We start from the raw sequence: 13,429 nt of genomic DNA, 5'->3' as shown, positions 1-13,429 counted from the left end.
CCTGTGGGAGAAAAGTCTGTAATATTAATTTGACCGAAGGCGAAAGTGTAAATAAATTTTGTGACACCCGGAAAAGGTGGTGGTGGTGGTGGTGAAACGACATGGATCGTATCGCTCCAACACGTAGGTTACGCAGCAGCAACATGTTCACTAGTAGGCCTATGCAAGGTTAGTAGGGGGGGGAGGGAAGGAAGAAGGGATAAATAGGATATGTCGCTCTTACTCGTAAGGTGGCATTCTTGGCTGTTAAGGATTTTAAAATCCATCACCTACGGCAAAGTTTGATCGCCTTCGCTACAATAATAGCCACTAGATGTGTAAGAGTATAGCGTACAGGTATTTAAAATCTTCTAACTGCTCTCGTGGATTACATAACGTATTTTAATTCGTACAAGAAAAGGATTATTGCACATTACTAACATGATTTCAGACAATGAAGAGTGGAGGAATGTCTAGTTGCGACACTTCATTCAGATTATTCTAATAAATAAAACAATATTCTAAGTCTCCTGCATTAATAACACTAGTCAACAAGGTTTTTGTCACAAGGATGAACATGGTCATTTTAGATCAATTTTTGTGTGCTGATAGTAGATCTAAACTTGAAAATGTTCCATCATGCACCATTTAAGAGGAAAATTGGAAATTGTGAAGAAAAAAAAAAGAATGAATTTACCAAAGAACTCGGGTATCGAACTATGGACTTTATTTAAATGGTTACACAGTAAATTCATACGTTTTATAACTTATTGTTGCTCAGGATATACTAGAAGTGTATTTTAAGGAATAGGTTCTTTGAAATACATGAGTCTGCATTAATAAGGCGCGTAGTGGGCGATATATATCTGTATAACGTTATTGCTTTATGGCGCTAGACCAAGAGAAAGCACTGAGAGGGTGGGCTTTTAGAGTGAAATAGATTGCATTTTAGGATTAGTTGAATATTGGTTGAGCTTGTGACAAGTTGTATCGCTGGTTTTAAGTGTTTATCTTCGCGTTCATTTACGCTTTCTCAGAATGAAAAAATCTCGTCGTGCGTGTGTAAATTCGCCACAGCTTTTGTTACGTATTTGGAGAATTTACGGCAAAATAGCAGCGTCGGCCTTTATCAGATAAATTAAAACAAGCATATTATTGCTATTTTGAATGTAATGTGTGTGATGAGGGCAAATCATGGGCTCCCCATGTGTGCTGCATGAACCGACAAGTCATGCAGAAGACTGTTATTTCTGTTTAATAAAGATTACGGGATTTTCAAAGAAAACAAGATGTAAAATTGAATATCCTAACGTTCCATCTGCAATAAGACCTATACCACATGGACCAAAACTTCATATTCCTAATCATCCTTCACAATTGGAGGAATTGGTTCTTGTAATAGAACAAACAGATAACTTGGCTCAACCATCAACATCCTGTGATCAGTCCTATGGCCCAGAACATCATAAAGAACCCCATTTAATTCAACAATGTGAACTGAACGACTTAATAAGAGATCTTAATCTCACTAAATAACAAGCTGAGATTTTAGGGTCTAGACTGCAACAATGGAACCTGCTAGCACCAGATACTAGAATTTCATTGTACAGGAAGAGACATGGACGGTTTTCGAAGTATTTTATAATGAAGCATTCTACACTGGTGGCCATAATTCTGGAAACTTTTTGTTTTTGTATTGAATTATTATAATATCTGTATTTATTCACAAATTTATACAATTTAAAATATTAGTAATGACTGATTCGTCAATTATGGAGTTATAACAAAGGTATTATATTAAATTCTTAATATTTTAACAATAAATAGTCATTATGTGGGGAATTATGTTTTTGTCGTTTAAGATCTAAATATTAATTTCAGATTTCATTATAATTTCCCATTATTTACTGTAATAAAAATTAGTCCACTGCTGATTTTAAGATTATTTTTGATCATTAGGAGCATTGTTGAGCACTGTTAGTATAACATATGGACATTATTAGTGTGTTTCTATCATTAGCCTGACAAATTTCGTTCGGTTAACATCTGATTACTTTACCACAAACGTAATTGATAATAATTTTATCACAATGGCTCCATGAAAGTACTGAACACCTTCTAATCGAAGTAGGGCAGTTACACTTCGAGAAGAAGGCTACACATTCAAGGAAATTGCAAGGAAGCTTGGTATTGGTGCTACAGTGTCTGGCGTCCAGAAGGAATGGCAGAGGTTCAAATCCACAAAATCTTGTAAAACAGCACCTAGGACTGGTAGAAAACCTTAAGTAAGTCCATGAGATGTGAGGCAGATTTGTCGATTAGCATTTAAACATCGAAGGAAATCTTCTAAAGAGATACAGGAAGTTCTACACAGCAGTGGATCTAATATTTCTGTGAGAACTCTTCGAAGGAAGTTGTTTGACAATGAACTGAAAGCAAGAGCACCCAGAAAAAAGACATTTCTCAACAAAAAACAACGAGAAAATCGTGTAAATTGGTGCAAAAGTCATTAATCATGGACCAGTGATGACTGTGCGAAAATGATATGGAGCGATGAAACAAGGATTTCTATATTTGGAAGTGACGGAATCAAATATGTTCGTCGACGAAATGGAGAAACTTTGAATCCCGAGTGCCTCATCGCAACCATGAAACATCCTGTTGCTGTCATATGGAGGTGCATGTCCAGGAATGGAGTAGGAAGATTTCAGATTTTTCATGGGAATTTGAACGCGGAAAAATACAAAAAAAAAAAAAAAAAAAGTATTCTGGAAGTGAAATTGAAACCACCATTTGCCGAATTACACCCAAATTGTGATGACTTTGTATTTCAGCAGGATTGTGCTCCATGCCACACTGCCATGAGTGTTATGCAATGTTTCAACAGAAAAACATCACGGTATTAAAGTGACCTGGGAATAGTCCTGATTTTAATCCAATTGAAAACTTGTCAAGGTAAAAAGTTTTGGTGTTAAAAAAAATTGCAGCAGCAAAACTCAATTCATTGATGCCCTTATCCACAGCTGGTTTCGGATCATCAGCAAGGAAGAACTGAAACGTCTAGTGGACTCAATGCCCCGCAGAATTGATGCTGTCATTAAAAATAAAGGTTATCCCACAAAGTACTAACTGTTTACAGAGTGAATGAAAAATAACAAGAAAGTGTTTCTAGGTGTTAATGTATAAATATATGTTTTCTCATACACATTTTGATATAAAGTCATGTATTTTCTACAAAAATAGAATAGACAATGTTTGTTTGATGCTTTCAGTCACTAGTAATATTTTAAATCGTATTAATGTGTGAATAAAAACAGATGTTATGAGAATTCAGTACAAACACAAAAAGTTTCCAGAATTATGGCCACCAGTGTATGTGCGTGTGTGTAAATATAGACGGCTTAATGGAAGAACTAGGATTTCAGCACATCCCAGAGGAATGGAAGTTATTCACAGATTCTTCCAAAATAAGTTTAAAAGCAAGGTTATTGCACAATGGAAACACTAAACCATCAATTCCAGTGGCGTATTCAGTAGATATGAAGGAAACTTACACAAATTTGTCAGATGCAATCCAATATAAAACATACTGCTAGCAACTCTGCGGAGATTTGAAAATTGTCGCCTTATTGCTCGGACTTCAGGATGGATTCACAAAATACTGTTGCTTTCTCTGTTTGTGGGATAGTAGAGTGACTGAAAAACACTATATAGTGAAAGACTGGCCTCCCAGAGAAAGCTATGTCCCAGGAGAACATAATATCTAGTATGTCTCTTTAGTAAAACCGGAAAAAGTACTGCTTCCTCCTTTACATATCAAGCTTGGTTTAATGAAGAATTTCGTTGAAGGTATGGATGAAAATGGAGAAGGTTTTGCATATGTAAGGAATATGTTTCCGAAACTCAGTGAGGCTAAAGTGAAAGAGGGAATTTTTGTTGGCCTTCAAATTAGGAAACTTTTGAAAGATGAGAGCTTCGAAAAAAAAATAAGTGTTGAGGAACTAGAAACTTGGAATCCCTTTGGAAGTGTTGTTAGTGGGTTTTTAGATAATAATAAAGCTAACAATTACCAACAGCATGTACAAGAACTCCTGAATAGTTACCAGAAGCTTGGTTATCGAATGTCATTGAAAATACATTTTCTACATTCCCATCTGGACTTTTTCCCAGAGAACTTAGGAGCTGTAAGCGATGAAAAAGGGGCAAGAATCCATCAAGATACACACAGGATGGAACAACGATATCAAGGAAGGTAGGATTCTAGTATGATGGGGGACTACTGTTGGTTTTTGTTCAGAAAAGGTGACTCAAACTACAAGAGGAAAAAATAACTGTAAGTAACTAAATACTTTTTTAAAAAATCTAGCTTGAAGTCTGTATATGGTTGTTTACTTCAATGTAGGTCTCCTAAGTTATTTGATTTGAGATTTTAATCAATTTAATTTATAAACCTTAAGAAATTATAGTTCATTTGATCCAGTTTTAAATTAATAAACTAAAAGCCTATTTTGAAGGTACAAAAGGGACATAAGGCCATTTTTTCTTATTGTAATTATTATTTATGCAGCGATATTATTTTTCTGTGAAACGTCAGTGTATTTTGTGTATAAATTTTGCATCTTAGGAATTTATTTATTTTTACTGTTGTAATTACGTATTTTGAAATGCGCGAAAGCGTTTTTTTAATCAAAATACTTCCCCTTCTGTCACACAAAAATGTTACGTGTTACAGATTTTTCGCTGCCATTTTCGAAATCAGCAGGGTCGATTTAGTAAAAATAAGCTGATTTCATTTCTGTGACAGACGAAAAGTTAAAATTTGTTGCCTAGTGTAATTTGGCAGGAGTGAAGAAGCACTGGACGAATAATACAGTATATGAGTAAACAGCCTACCTAGACCAGCGGTGATCAAAACGGGTGTCGTGATTACATCGTGTAATCACAGACATTCAAACGGGTAAGAGGAGTTTTCTGTACATTGCTGTGTGTTTCATTCACATACTGAAGGCAGGCAGTGGCAGTATCATGTCGCTTTACAAACTCTCTCTACAAGCAGTAAGAGGTGGTTTCATAAAGAATGAGAAGAACTTTTTTGTGTTCTGTCGGACAAAATGTAATATATTTACTTTGCTCAACGGTTAAATTAGAAGTAGGCCTATATAGACACATTAATTGCCACGCTGAATAATTTATTATTATTATTATTATTATTATTATTATTATTATTACTATTACGGACCACTAAGTATGTGTTTCTATAATTCTTCTGTACGTGCATAAATATTGATATTTTTAGATCTTTTCCCTAGAACGATAAAATTATTAGGTTTTATCTCAATTTTAATCTTCTTAATCTTTCGATGAGGGTAACTATTTATTAGTTATTAATTTAATACTACTATTGTAGAAAAACTGATTCAATATTATGTGCCAACGAACTGTTAAACGCCAGGAACTGACGTCTTAAATCATAGCCAGGAAGAGAAAGATGACATAAATAAATGTGAGGAAGCCTAATGGGGTTTGAAATATCTCATGCTCTAAAGCCTTTTAATAGAACAGAATTTCTCAAAAGAACAATGATTAAAATAGTTTAAATAACTTGTCCATAAGAAGTTCTTAATTTTGAAAAACTACGAATTTCTCGACCAAGTATCGAGAGAAGAATTTAGAAAATTCCTGATTATATTCAAGAGAGAGAGAGAGAGAAAGAGAAAGGCAAGAAAAATCGTATATTATTCACTGGCTCTTGATCACAGCAGTGACATTATTGATACAGAAAAGCTTGAGATTGATCAAGATGTTAGTACAGGAACCACCACTGGTTGTAGTTTTCATGCCAAGTACCTTTCCTTCGTTTTCTTACTTCATAGGCTGTCTGTCGTATGTGTAATCACTGCAGTTCGAGTTTTGGTACCGCTGGTCTAGATCTATAGCAACGTTTTAGAATGCTAACTATAACGATATTTTAGACAAAATACTTCCATTTAAAGAACACTGTTCCAGGTTCGAAGTAATGTTTTTTAATTGGTTATTTTACGACACTTTATCAACTGCTAGAGTTATTTAGCGTCTGAATGAGATGAAGGTGATAATGCCAGCGAAATGAATCCTGGGTCCAGCGCCGAAAGTTACTCAGTAATTTCTCTTAATGAGTCGAGGAAAACCTCGGAAAAACTTCAACCATGTAACTTGTATCAACCAAGATTTGAACCTGGGCCGGTTCGTTTCGCGGTCAGGCATGCTAACCGTTACTCCACAACTGTGGACTGGAACTATTGTTTCCAAAGGAAAATATTATTATACAAGATTTTTATCTTTTTTTTATCTGTGTTAAAATTACGAAATGCAGAAAAAGATAACCTATATTAGACAACGGTCGCGCACTCGTTTGTCGCACAGGTGCAAAAACGAAACATTTTTAGGTAATTAATGCTTAAAACATAGGCCTGTAATGAAAAAGTACCAAGTGCTATTTGCATGGTACTGACTTATTTTAGAGTAAAATCCAAAGAAGGCTTGTGTTGTTCTGAAGAAAAATGAAACGTATCGAGTCCACAGAGGACTCAAATGCGGACATAACCGCTCTCAATGAGTCAGCTTTGACAATAAGTATTATAAGAATATGAATGACCTGGGCCTACTCGTGTTCTAAATAGTGCTTTACTTTTTTAATGTTTCATTTTGACACTTTATCAATGGTAGTTATCTACCGCTGAATGAAATAAATATGATAATGCCAGTAAATGAGTCCAGGGTTAGCGCCGAAAATTACTTAAAGCATTGTCAGTATTTGCTCTTAACAGGTTGAGAGAAAATCCCGGAAAAATCTCAACCAGGTAACTTGGCCCAACCAAGATTTGAATCCATGCCCGTTCGTTGCACGGTTAGAAATGCTAACCGTTACTCCACATCTGTGGACCCTTTACGTTTAGATACCTATAATCTAGACCCCTAAAAAACAAATGCAAATAAAATTATACTATAGGCTACATCATTGTATATATTCTTAAAGTGGATTCGTAACAGACACTTCTATTAGCTAATGACTCACGAAAGCAGAACTCGATGGTCGAGTGATCCTCATGTTTGGATCCGCTGTTCGTGAATTTAAATCCGAGGGCGAAGGAATTTAAGAATTGAAATCAACAGCATGCTTTTCTTCGCGAGGAAAGGAAAGCTGGAGATCCGGTATCACATACTTATTTACGAATGATGAATGAGAAGGCCCCAAGCAAAACTTACTGATCATTTATCGCCCATGCAAAATTCATCCTGACACAGGTCTCCAACTGAGATACTGAATTCTCCATACTGATGCACTAGCAACGTCTAGAAAGGTCTTATTTAGTAGACCATGTCTGAAGATAGCTATATTAGTTTTTAGGCTTTCATGGTGACTGAGGATCATAATTAGATTTTTGCGTATTTCACTATGTTCTAGAACATGGCATCTCAAACATTTCGGAACTACGTACAGGTTCATCATCAGACCAAATAAGTAAGATCAAAGGGGTCGCCTACTCTTTGGACTCGTTACAGCCGTCCGGATTAGCCTGGCGTATCGAGTCCAACCAACGTAACAGGCGATCTCTCTGGTCTTACCTATTTTCTCAGATGTTGTATAGGCCTATATAATGGTTTCGAAACGCTGGAAATGTCAAGTTTCAGGTACGGAGGAATACCGAAAAGACTAATTCATATCTCACGAGTTTGCAATCAACTAACCAACCACAGGGCCTACGCGTGGCTTCTTTAAGTAGTATTTTATGAATGGTTCTCGAAAGGGGGAGAGTAGCCTAAATATGTTGTATATGTGTATATATACGTTCACTTACTACTTTCATTAATAATCAGAATGCATTTAAAAATGCACGTTTTTTCTGGAAAACTATTCAAAACATAGCAAAATGGTATTCTTTGCTCCGGTATTCTTAAAAATACAGTATGCACAGATCATTATAAAGTATTTTCTTTCAGTTCTAATTTTGTTTTCCTGGCTATCTCTATTAATACCTTAGCTTCTCACATGTTCCAATTTGAAAATTATTTCATTTCTTTGCAATTAAGCCAATTCTACTGCCATCATTTCCCTTCTAAAAAATTTGCACTTAATTCCCATATTTCACTTTCAAATCTAAATACATTAATGTATTTGTAATGTAATATCTACTATGTATTTATATCTGTCTTTTTTTATGTCTTATATATGAAACTTCCATGTAATATGTCAGTTTTGTGATAAATATGTCTGCAATGTTTATGTAACCTATTTTTGTATGTCATATATGTGTAATTTTTATGTAGGCCTACTATGTATTTTTTCTGTCGTGTGTACATTGGCTATGTACTCGTAATATATCTGTTCTTATGCAATATGTTTTTGTGCCTATTTAATTTCTGTTTAACATTATTATTATTATTATTATTATTATTATATTATTATTATTAAATATGTACTTCTTTATATATAATATGTTTTATGTCGTATTTATGTAATTTTATTTAATACGTCTGCTTTTATATCATACATATGTTTCTGTGTGTAATATTATTGCACATACTTTTGCATGTGATATCATTTTCTGTCTGTTATAGGATATATGTATTCGTTAGAAACATTTGTGTACTTATTTGTGTTTGAAATGTATTTCATTATAACCCTAATATACATTATGGTAAAATAGGGTTCAATAAATTTGGATATTAAAAAAAAGAAAAAGTATCTCCTCATGAATGAGAAGACCAGATAAAATTTATCGGTCAATTTTTATTCACATCAAAATTCAACTCTGTCATCAATTTGCACTCGTTACCTTATCATCAAGGCTAATAAGTTCCACCTTACAGGTGCTTCCATCTCAGGCATGTAATTTCCGATGGAGTGATATAGTTCATGAATATCAGGTCACACCTGGAAGAATAACAACCAATCGGCTTCTCACCAAAACATCTGAATTCCAGTACAGCACGTTTTACAGGGTGCGTCAGAAAGAACGGATGGATTTCACATGGCAAGAAAATTGTAAAGATTCATCAAATCAAAAATTTATTGTTATCAACATATTCACCAATACATACAGTTTATTTATGGAAAACAACATTATCCATATGATGTCGTTGGCTTTCATTACAGGCATCGAGGCGTTTTCTGATGTTCGCCATCACTTTCACAGTCATAGCTGGTGCAATTGCCACGATTTCTTCACGAATCGCTGTCTTCAGTTCGTCCAGTGTATGTGATCGATGTTTACAAACTTACGCCTTCAAATGGTCCCAAAGAAAGAAGTCGCAGGGCGCGAGATCTTACCGTAGCCTCGGACAATCTCAGTGCGATAGAATTTCGTCCAGGTGATTTCTTCTTTAATGTTGAACCTGTGATACGAAATGAAGCCACCCACCGCAAAATTGTATTCCGAGTTGGAATCCTAGCGTGACATCCGATGTCGAAATGAGTCCTGAGTGGCGATCACAGACTCTTCATTTTTAAAAAATGTCTCTGCGATGAAAGCACGTTGTACACCAGACCAACACCATGTTCTCAACTGAAACTGCATTCTATGGCTGACCCAACAGTCGTGGTCCCCCTCACTATATCTCTCTCCTCGTTGCGTATCGATAGTTTGAAATCCATCCGTTCTTTCTGACGCACCTTTATATAACTTGTGAATAAAGCAGCTTTGGGGGACTACATTTTAGGCTATATTTCCCGGGATCTCACGTATTTACCCCTAATTTTTAACAGACTCCCGGCTCCTGTATTATCCTTATCTTCGAGCATTTTTCTCCCTTATTTTTGCATAATATAAACATTGTTATTCTAAACATTTGATTTTGCCGTGAATGATGATTTATATGATGACTTTTTTGTTCAAGACAGGCATTAAAATGTGCAGCCTTTTTAGACGGTAATGCTTGCCACACATGGGTTTTAGTGTTCACCTGTAACATTTACCTCTCTAAAACTAGGTATATTTACACTAATCTCAAAATGTATTTGCAGCTATGTACTTGTAGGTGTTTCATTGTTAAAACAAAATCAATGGTTCCATGAACTTGTGAACATTTATATGGTTAAGTACGCTTTGTCCCTTGTGGTAGCTCACGAATGGTGAGAAGATTTATAAATTAATACAGAATATATCAAACCATTGTAATGTTATAAATTTGGAAAAATTTACGAGTTTTATTCAAAGTTTACCAAGCAGTAATGCTCATACAAAGAGGATGTTTCATTTCATGAACAATAATTGGACAGATGTTCGAAACAAGAGCACTACACATATCTAATCAAATCAGAGCTGCAAACTGTAATCTAATTCATCTATCACGCGAGACAAAATCTGCCTAAAATACTCTTAATTTAAGCCAAGCTGCCGAAGTGTAGAATAAAGCTGCTTCTTAATAACTGAACCGAATAATTTGTCAATTTTCTATGTGAAATTTTGTCGATTCCTTAGTCTCCCGTATTTTCTTAAAAAAAAAAAGTTGGCAACCTTAATTACATGAAACGCATCAACTACACAGTTATTAGGCCTAGGCTACACGTTCTGTATATATTTTGTAGTAGTAACTTAGTCACTAATTATTATTATTATTATTATTATTATTATTATTATTATTATTATTATTATTATTATTGTTATTAGTAGTAGTAGTAGTAGTAGTAGTAGTAGTAGTAGTAGTAGTAGTAGTAGTAGTAGCAGCAACACATTTAGGATCAATAAGTCAAACTGTATTCTCCTTCGAAAAATGTGCGCATATTATTATTGTATTAACTTAATACAAGTGAAAACGCTTTCAAAAGACAAAACTTTCCGCTTCTCAACGCCTAGGAAACGATCAGAGCGTGACAAATAATTAAATGAGAAAGAAAGTTTACCAACAATACCAAGTGCGAGACACATTAAAAACGACAAGTTAAAATGTGTGATGGGTAGGGGGAGGGACAATACTTTGGCAAGAGAAGCGTTATTTTGTTAGTGTCCGTAGCGGCAGTAACTGAAAATAGCCAATGTCCCGGCAGTGGCACAAGCTAGTCGCTTCTGCCTGCTGATTACGTAGTATTCCGGTGAACTTTGACAACACTGCAACGTCAAGATTGAATACGTCACATCGGCACGGCATGGCTGTATCCTTCTCTATCTCTCTCTTCCTACTTCGCAATTTAACCAAGTCCGTGGGGGAAAAAAAGATACACCGAATCCTTCTTCCCTACGGAAACTGCAGTATCGGTTTCATACGTACTAACGTACATAACAAGAGAAATCTGATTTATAAAATAACACAAACTCGATAAGTTGTTATAATAGCAGGCATAAAAATAAACCTAAATAACATCATTTTCGACCAATTATATCACAGCTACTACGCTAATGAGTAATGACCACGAAAACAAGTGACTGTCCATAGTATTTTGAACGGTAAGAACAAATGCAAATAAACTGTGTCTAAATTATTTTCAAACATTAATACTCGTACACGGGTCGTTGAAAGTAACGCACGTTAAGTATGCGACGTCTGAATTACATTCGTACATCATCAAACAAGATACTTTAAGAAATCTAAATATAAATAAATGCTGCTTTGACAAGACACAAGCTTTTAAGACAGAATGGGTAACAAAATATCAATAAAATTCTGGAACATTTCATACTCTAAGAAAAATGTATATTTTTTACAGTATTAATGATATCCAGTTATTAAGTAAATAAGAAATTAATTCTGAATAAAAGTTCTACGTTACAACCAAGTTTATGATAACAAACATGAAAACTGCTGAAATCTGGAATAGGCCTCTTTTATATAACAAAGAGTTAAATATTCTTTAATACCAATATTTTAAAAATAAAGAACAAATAATGTTTAAATAAGGTCTTTTAACATTAAAATAGAATGATGGTAACACTTTATATTCTGAATAATTAGAATTAGTCTCAATAGCAACATAAGAATTTTACAATAAAGATAAAAAGTTAATACCGGTAAGGAATTAACTTATAGCTATTTTACACACGCTGTCGCACCAGCGGAATTAAAAGTCTCTATTTTACAACAGTATCAAAATACTATCGGCTGTCGTAGTAATGGACATTAATGGTAGTTTTGCCATCAAGCAGGTTAGAATGTAACTACCGGTACACAATTCATCATACACCGTTTAAATGGAGCACGTTGGCATCTGTCGGAGGAATGTGTAGTGTATGGCTCTATTTCCTGAAACACTCCTCAGGTAGAAATACTGCACTAGCTATCACTGGTCCGAGGTGAGTACCTTCTTGAAAGGGTCCCATTCTTAGAGAACATGGAATAACAGGTTCTAGACCGTAAATTACTGGTCACGAGCTGAGAATACGAAGTAGATATTGAATATAAACAAATGTCTGCCATTAACAGTCACATCATAATTTTAGAAAATCCTAAACATGTAACATTATACAACGCAAAATTTTAGAACGACATCTTTAGTCTCATATCATAGCCATTTCCCACGGTGTAGTGAAATTATTATCATTCAAAGATGTATGGAACCATACCCTGTAACAATCACAGAAAGAAACACATCGCCGTACAAACTAAAGACCACAGCATTCGAGTTAAACATTTCGTTTCAGAGAAATGGTTATTTAATTCAACTGAATTCATACAATTAAAATCTTAGGATCCGCTCAATATTTCTTCTATTTATAGTATATTCTCGTAATCCCTTCGGTCTCCATTATATGCTTAAGCTTTAAAATTTTGAAATAATTTTTTCTCACACCTACAAGTTTAATTTATTATTGCTACTTAGGACCAAATATCTTATCGTATTTCGGTTACCTTTTAAAGTAACATCTTACATTGATATTTACGAATTATATCTGTGAACATTTTTCGTTTCTCAGAAACGCCAATAATAATAATAATAATAATAATAATAATAATAATAATAATAATAATAATAATAATAATAATAATAATAATAATATACTGTAAAATACTAAGGCTAATTTACAAAGTAATAAAATTTAGAAAAAATGTAGGCCTAATCTAGGCCGTATCAGACATATCTCATTAATAGGATAAAATCGCATTCCAATATAGCCTATAGGCCTAGTAGCCTACAATTATCAATCTTGAAAAATGCCTTTAAAGGTGTCTGAAATCTGAACCCTTAGGCCTAAAGCTACTGAACATTTCAGTAGATACGAACACTGACATAACAGAAATAAATTATAGGCCTAGACCATTAATAATAAGATATTATGTTCTACGTGAAATTTACAGCTAGCAGTTAATAACCCCCTCTCCTCACCAGTAATTTAAATAAGTACATTACGACAAACACGTGTTAAATAATTTGAAGTTTTTGAGAATATTACAGTTAAATGGTGCAATATATGACAGGTGACTTATGCCAACTGAATTTCGTGAAGATGGTGGTGGTGATCAGCACGACAAATTGCAA

At 34.4% G+C, this 13,429-nt stretch overlaps 1 protein-coding gene across 6 annotated transcripts in view; it reads right to left on the bottom strand.

Annotated features, from left to right (window-relative positions):
• Positions 1-13,429, bottom strand: part of lilli (AF4/FMR2 family member lilliputian) — a 1,088,977-nt gene that overhangs the window by 512,955 nt on the left and 562,593 nt on the right. The window lies entirely within an intron of this gene.

The sequence above is a fragment of the Periplaneta americana genome, chromosome 11 (assembly GCF_040183065.1).
Source record: "Periplaneta americana isolate PAMFEO1 chromosome 11, P.americana_PAMFEO1_priV1, whole genome shotgun sequence".
Lineage (NCBI taxonomy): Eukaryota > Metazoa > Arthropoda > Insecta > Blattodea > Blattidae > Periplaneta > Periplaneta americana.
This window is presented reverse-complemented; position numbering and strand designations above follow the sequence as displayed.